This window comes from Amaranthus tricolor, chromosome 7 (genome assembly GCF_026212465.1).
Source record: "Amaranthus tricolor cultivar Red isolate AtriRed21 chromosome 7, ASM2621246v1, whole genome shotgun sequence".
In the NCBI taxonomy this organism is placed as follows: domain Eukaryota; kingdom Viridiplantae; phylum Streptophyta; class Magnoliopsida; order Caryophyllales; family Amaranthaceae; genus Amaranthus; species Amaranthus tricolor.
The window spans coordinates 15215944-15224550 of record NC_080053.1 but is presented as its reverse complement, the minus strand read 5'-3'; positions in this window follow the sequence as shown (position 1 = coordinate 15224550).

Below are 8607 nucleotides of genomic sequence, written 5' to 3'. Positions count from 1 at the left end.
AAAACTAAATTTTATGTAATACATACATTAGGTTTTATATAATACTGAATATATAATATTATAATTTAATAACGTAACGTATATACATACCGCATCAATATTTTAAACTCCAATATTATTCATGGCTTTGTAAGTGATCGTCCCTAAATTTGAGAGTGTAGTAGCCGCAATCAATACCATTATCTTGTCGAAAGCACTAAGAGATAATAGATGTTAGTGCCAAAAAAGCTTTAAAAACCTTAAAAACGCAACTTCGCACGTAATTTCAAGCATATGACTATTATTTCATTTCTAACCATTTCAACATAATAACATATACCAAATAGTGTTGTGTGCCAAGTTTCATGCAAAACACACCAAGTTTGAACTATTATGCAAGAAAGTGCTAAAAACGCTTTAAAAACCTTAAAACGCTTTAAAAACCTTAAAACGCAACTTAGCACGTTATTTCAAGCATATGACTATTGTTTTCAATTCTAACCATTTTAAAAAAATAATATACATCAAATAGTGTTGTGCGTCAAGTTTCGTGCAAAATAAACCAAATTTGAACTACTTTATGCGAGAAAGTGCCAAAAATGGTTTAAAAACCTTAAACATGCAACTTAGCACGTAATTTCAAGCATATGACTATGACTTTCGATTCTAATCATTTCAACACAATAATATATACCAAATAGTGTTGTGTGTCAAGTTTCATGCAAAGCAAAACCAAGTTTGAACTACTTTATGCGAGAAAGTGTCAAAAACACTTTAAAAACCTTAAAAATGCACCTTAGCACGTAATTCTACAAAATTCTACGGCAATACTATAAAATTCTAATACGCCATCAATACATTATGACGATTCATTGCTTCCATACATCCAAGAACAATCTTTTGTCATCCTAAGTGTGATTAATTAATTCAAAATAAAATTAATAATGATTTTTAAACATATATACTTATTTATACCAAACATATCTAACCTTAAAAATATATACTTATTTATACTAAACATATTTAACCCTAAATATATACTTTATATTTTAATTCTATATAAACACTACATTGTATTCTAAAATAAAAGCATTTAAAATAATTAACATTGTATACTTCACACTTCCTACTTCATACTTCACACTTCATATTCTAATTCTATATAACCAAACATATTCTAATTTTATACTTCATACATCGATATTAAGCCTAAAAATAAATCATTTAACCCTAAATATATGTATATTCTATCTAATTCTAATAATTAAATCATATGTACAACAAGAAACCACATTTTTAACAAAATACACAAATAATTAACAAATTAATAACATAAACTTGAAAATGTCAAACTCACAATTAATTGATATCTTTAGCACTAACTTACGAGTAAAACAATAAAAATATGAACTTGCAATTTAAAAAAATAAATAAAATTACCTTGATTTCTTGGGTTAAGTAATTTACAATGAAAAACAAAAACAAAATTAGTATAAAAAAATTAACCCTAAATTTTGTGAGCTTCGAATAGCTAGCAAAACTTAAGGGTTTCATATATTGAAAAGAGATATTATACCTGAATTTCGTGGGTTTTGAAGATGATCAAGAACAATGCTTTGAACAAGAAGATGAAGAATTCATGGGTTTTTCGAATAGCTATTCGTGGGTTTTGAAGAACACAGTAGTTTAGCTTTTGTTTCGTGGGTTTAGCAGCTGTTCGTGGGTTGAAGAACGAGGAAGATGAAGAATTCAAGAGCAGCAGTGGTGGTTTTTCATGGGTTTTAGAAGGGTTTAACTAGCATTTGTTAACGTTATAATGAAACAGTAGTTTAGCTTATTGAACAAGAATGATATATGAGACGTGAGTTTTTTAAAAAATATATAATTTACATTATATGCTGCAGTTCTTCAAAAACCGCAGCATATAATGTAATTTTTTTTTTAAATTAGACTATATACTGCGGTTTTTGGGGAATCGCAGCACATAACCTAATTTTTTTCCCTCGTTTTTTCATTCTATTTTATGCTGCATAATTGAAAAACCGCAGCATATGTCACGCAGCAAATAAGAGTTTTTCCACTAGTGGTTGTCACATTAATTTTTTTAATTATAGATAAAAATATTGTTTATACATTTCTTATTTGCTTACCTATATTTGGTCTGTTACATCTTGGGGGTCTCGTGGTGATTTAGTTTCTTGGTTGTTGGTCTCTTGATGGTGTTTTTTTACGAAGAGTTCTGTAACAAAGCTTGGTGAGGGGTGTGATTCGATTTTACCTCTCCATATCTGAAGTTTATTTGGAATAAGAAAGCCCCCCTCCCCCTGCAAGTTCAATTATCGGTTTAGTTGGGTTGTTTAGGGAGGCTTAACACGGGTTCGTTTCTGCTCGCATGTGGGATTGTTGACCATACTCAAGCTCTTTGCCCATTTTTTGGTGTAGAAATAGAGACTAAGGATCATATCTTGCACACGTGCTCTTTCTCGTGGTTCGTTTGGATGAGTGTTTTGGATTAGTGGGGCATTTAGGAGTACTACAAGGGGCTTTTCCAAGTGCGATTAGGGATTGGCAGGGGCTTATTCGTCAAAAATCTTTTGTTAGGTGGTGGAATAGTGTTGTGTTTTGTGTCATCTAGAGTCTTTCTTATGAGCGCAATAAAGTGAAATTTAAACAAGTGGTTCCCTCATGAGAGCATATGTTTTTGATGATGAAAGTACGTTTTAGTGTTTAGGTGAAAGAGTTGTGGGGTGGGGTGGGTTGGGTTATGCATTTCATGATGTGGTACATAATATGCGGGATGTGGCCCTTTGTACTTGAATGTTAGGTATTTCTTTTGGACATCATGTCTTTGTTTTCGGGGGTTGAGTTGTGTTGTGTTTTGTTTTAATGTTGTGGGTTCTGGTCTTTTTTTTAAGGGTTTTTGTGAACCTGTTGAGGTATGTTGTGTTGGTTTTGGGTTTTGTTGTTTTGGTAAGGGGATGCTCTGTTGGCTGTTGTTTTACTGTCTGGGAGGTTTTTGGAAGGTTTTTGCTTGCTTGATTTTTGTTGTCTTGTTGTGGTATTTGGCACTGCGGATTGGGCTGAGTGGGGGCTAGTAGGGGGTTATGTTTTTATTGCTGTGTAATTGTTTTTGGTTGGAGTGGGGTGTTGCTGCTGCTGTTTTAGTTTCCTGCTGTGGTTTGTTTGGAATCATACTGCTGGCTTTAGAAGTTTAGGTGGTTTCTGTTGTCTGTTGTCTTCTGTGCTTATGTGCTTAGGGGCTATGTGCAGGTTCCTATTTTGGGGTCTTTTGTGTTTTGGGGGTTTGGGATCTTGTGCTTCTTTTTGTTGTGTGTTAATGTCTTATGGCGTGGGGTTTTGGAATTTCAGCAAATCTCATAAATCCATGTGGCAAAACTCCCAATAAGTACCACTTGAAATTTTTCAATCTTTTCAATAGATAGTATTATTGGTAGAAAATGAAGGAGTATAAAAACCTTGTCAAATAATCAAAATTTAGCAAATCTCATAAATCTATCTGGCAAAACTCCCAATGAGTGCCACTTGGAATTTTCCAATCTTTTTAATTTATAGTATGATGATTGATTTTTATTTTTTTATTTTAATTGGTGGAAAATGAGCAGGTGTAAAAATAACTTGTCAAATAATCAAAATTTAGCAAATCTCATGAATTCATACGAAAAAATCCCAATGAATTTCACTTGCAATTTTTCAATGTTTTTAATAGAAGATAGTATGATTATTATAAAGAATATTAAAAACTTAGATTTGAAGGTACATATTGAACAAAAGAATGTCAAGTGCAGGTTAATTGTTTCTTTAAATATATTATATGATTACAAGATTATATGATTATTAAATATTTATCCAAATATAAAAAAAAAAAAAACAAAATGTCTTGAAAAAACTAATTACATTGAAGTGAAAAAGAACCAAAAAATGTCATCTTGTAGTTGGTTGTTACTCTAGGTATATTATAGGGAAATAATCAATGGTACCAATGAGTTTTGGTACTTTAACAATGGTACCCCTAACTTTTTTTTTTCTTATTATCAATGGTACCCTCGTATTATTGAGCGTTTTACAATCGTAACCTTTTTAAACGTTTTCCGTCCAATATCATTCAAAATTGTTAACTTTCTTTTATGTTTTGAATTGAAAAATAAAAGAAAAAGAAAAACATTTAAGGGAAATTATCAATGGTACTCCTGTGTTTTTGCACTTTATCTTTGGTACCCTTGTGTTTTTTCGACTATCAATGGTATCCCTAGCATTTGATGCTAATTACAACCGTGACATTATTCAAGTTTTTGTTGTTATCTTGTCGTTAAATCCTTTCAAAAATAAACCAGGGTTAGTTTGTTTGAACGTTGAATAATGTCAAGATAACGGCCAAAACTTGAATAATGTCACGGTTGTAATTAACATGAACTGCTAAGGGTACCATTGATAATCGAAAAAATATAGGCGTACTAAAGATAAAGTGCATAAGCACATGGGTACCATTAATAATTTCCCAAAATTGAACAGTTTTAGATGATTTTGGACGGAAAAAGTTTATAATGGTTACGGTTGTAAAACGCTCAATAGTACGAGACTACCATTGATAATAAAAAATTTAGGGCTAGCTATACTATTGATAAAGCCAAAACTCAAGAATACCATTGATAATTTGCTTATATTATATAATTATATGATGACGATAGGATTATATAGTCATTTTAAAAAAAATTTAAATTTAGTTTGTTCCAAAAGTTATTTTTGGAGGGAAACAAATTGAACGAAGAGGGATATGTGGCCACTGATTAATTTCCTTATATTATATAATTATATGATGACGATAGGATTATATAGTCATTTTAAAAAAAATTTAAATTTAGTTTGTTCCAAAAGTTATTTTTGGAGGGAAACAAATTGAACGAAGAGGGATATGTGGCCACTGATTGTTCCTTTAGATATACATCCTTTAGATATGTTGTATGATACTTCCCCTTATTTACGTTAAATGTCTTATTTGATTTTGGAACATTTGTTAATTGATTATTTCTTTCTTAATATTTTAAATTATGCTTGAGTAAAAATTATAAAAAATTAATATTAATAAAATTTACAATAAGACGAATCAAATAAGATCCCACTTGACTATGTTTTATGTTTTACATTAATAAAACACATAATTTATTATATGTTTATTCAAATATTTTTAAAAAATAAAATGTAATCCAAAAGTAACGTGGCAGCTGGTTGTGTCTTTAGATATATTATTATATGATTACTTATGATTACTTGTTTTTTATTCACTATTATTGTTCAATTTGGTCTTTAAATATTATTCATTAATCACTCTATATTTATATATTATTCATAATCAATAAGTTAAAATATAGTCAGGTGATATCTTAGTTGATTTGTCATAATATATATTTTATTAATATCAATTTTTATATAATTTTTAAGTATATGCAATTTGACATATTTAGAATTGTATATATATATTAAAAAATGTGCGATACCTGTTGAGATAATAATAATAATAATAATAATAATAATAATTATTATTATTATTATTATTATTATTATTATTATTATTATTATTAATATTATTATTAATATGACATACAATAACATAACAATTTAATAGGATAAGTACTTCTTGAAATCAACTTTCAAATTTTTAACACTTTTAGGACATGATGCCAATGTAAAAGTTAGAGATCAAGTTGAAATTCTCTTGAAATCATCTTGACATAACAAGGGATTAAAAATATATACCACCTCTATTTCTTTGTAAAATTTAAATCTAATCGCACAATCTTACATTTTAACCTATAAATGTCCAAATTTTCATATTATTTTCTACTAATGGACTCTTTGCTTGAATGAACCACGAACACGAAGAACATCGCAGAGAAGATTAGTTTGCAACGGTAACATCATTCGCAAATCTCGATATAGATTGAAGGCGACTACAAGCTTTCCTATTGTGATATTTCCCCCCACAAAAGTACTTAGGTTATGAGAGTTGAAATTCGCAATGAGATACAATCAATTACTCCAATCGATTAGTACAAGCCGATTGAAGTAAATGATTATGTGTTTATGTTAAGAATAAAATCAGAAAAACAATAAAAGAGTTTATAACTCTTTTTTATGTTTCAAGAGAATGAGAGAAAGATGAAATCAGAAAATGATGTTCAAGTGTGTTTGATCACCATGCACCCACTCCTATTTATAGAGTGAAGTAGCAAAAATTCACCAAAATCCATTTACTAATTATATCTGATGGTTAATAGTTTTTAGTCAAGTAAAACATTAGTTCATAACTACACAATGCTCCATTAAACGAAGTTTCATTTCACGAACCAATGCACTATTCTGAAGTGCTCCAATGAAACAGCCCAAACCAGCATAAAAAGTATAATTATACTATCTATAAAGCACAACGGAAGACTTGTAGAAGTCTGGGCTGAATCCGACCTGTGACTCGATAGCCACAGCAAACCAATAACAGAGTTTATAAAAACTTTACAAATTTTTGTTTTAATAATAATTACAAACCATTTATAAGCTAAGTTTATACATTACAAAATATCTAAAAATCCTTTAATTTTACAAGACATGATTCTTTAAAATGTCATTACAAGTTAACTTTCCTAAAGTGACGTCCTCGCTATCGCGGCACATAACACCTAAGAGAAGCCAAAGTTTATCCATATTAGAGTTGAGCTGAAAAATGATCTATCCCCCATAAGGGATAGGTCCCATTAAAGACTGTCAACAATTGAATTGTTGAGTAATCCAACAAACTATTACATTTATATACAAGTCATTAACAAAATCTCCAATTTAATCTTTTGCTCATTTGGTAACTCCTTATAAAACATTAATTTATCAAAACCTAAACTCTTTTAAAAGACCATTTGGTATCGACATAAATACCACTAAGAACCTTTGGTTCATAGTGAATCAAAACACGGCTATAACTTTACAAGTCAATAGCAAAACAATACGGCAAAGGAAACATATGATTTCATTTGCGAAACAAACAAAAATTTATATACCAAACGTATATATTCAAAACTCATATTAAAACAATAATATAATAACACTTTTATATCATGGGAATATAATGGACCTTCAGGAAGTAGGCTTGATCTAAATCCTAAGAACACAGGTGATCGTCATCACCGAAAATACGGTTCTTGCAAGAACAAAACGGGATCGGGGGCTCGAGACCGATACGAATAACCATTACCTATTATCATGCTATAGGATTTCACAACAATCCGGATATAAATATCTGTTGCCAATTCCCAAAAACGGACATGTTTCAAAGTCGTAGATTTCAATATAAAACAAAACAATAATTCAATTGATTTTCTTTGAAATCAACAATCATATTTCATTTTCATAATACGACATTTCAATACTCATATTTTATAAGTAAATAACATACATAACATGCTTTTGTAATCTCTTTAAATAAATACAATACCAACATACTTTTAATCAAATATCATTTTTATAACATGATTAATTTTTATTAAAATCATTTTACAATACTAATAATATTATTACATAAACAAGCAATCAAACCAATATTTTTCCCATCATCAATTGAACATAATAATACTTAAATTAGCTTTTTAAAAGATATTATATGTTTGTAGGTTACCTTTGATCAAGTTAAATTTCTACACAATCACACACAAAACTTCAGAAAATAAAAACCATAATCCACTTTAGCTAGTTCTTCAATGGCTATTTTGATGAATCTCAAAATAGATCCTTCTTGATACTACTTCAATTAATCCCATAAAAAGCCTAACATAAAATAATCAAACATCAATTTAAGGCCCTATTAACCATTAAATTAATATATAAGTATGATATCAAGAATACATAAAGAAAACTTACTTCTAACCCAAAATAGATAGAGATGGTGATTTTCTTTAACTTCAAGAGCATCTAATCATCATACTAAACCCAAATTTAGCTTCTCTTGCTTAAAATCAGATTTGTAGAGATTTAGATTGATTTTCTTTAAACCCTAACTATAACAATCTTTAATTACAAACCTTTAATTTTCAATCGAACTATCCAATCACTAATTTCAGAATTTGGTCTAGTATTTCATAAACAATAAAGAGAATAAAGATGGTTCTTATCTTTGCTTTTAGATAATAAGGGAGAAGGAGATAAATATTACTTTGTAAACTTTATACAGATTTACACTTACGGATATGTTTGCTTGAGATGACTCATGAAATATTAGATGAGTCATAGGTTTAGGTGGCTAAGTTAGGAGTGATATGGCTTCCTACACATATTTATCAAGTATGAGGTGTATTATACACTTATATTTTTCATCGTATAATTTACTTTGATCCCAAAAATAATACAACTGATATCCGAATATAATAGAATCTTTTACTTATTCCCAATTAACTTGATCAACATACTTAAAATTTAATAACCCAAATTAACTTAATTAATTACTATTAATTAAGCCGCTAAAATAGGGGTTGTCTCATCCAACGAGTACTATAAGTGCTCGAATGAACATGAGCCAAAATCACTTCCAGAAACTTTTTGATGCAAAAATTCCTGAGTGCTCGAACAAGCACA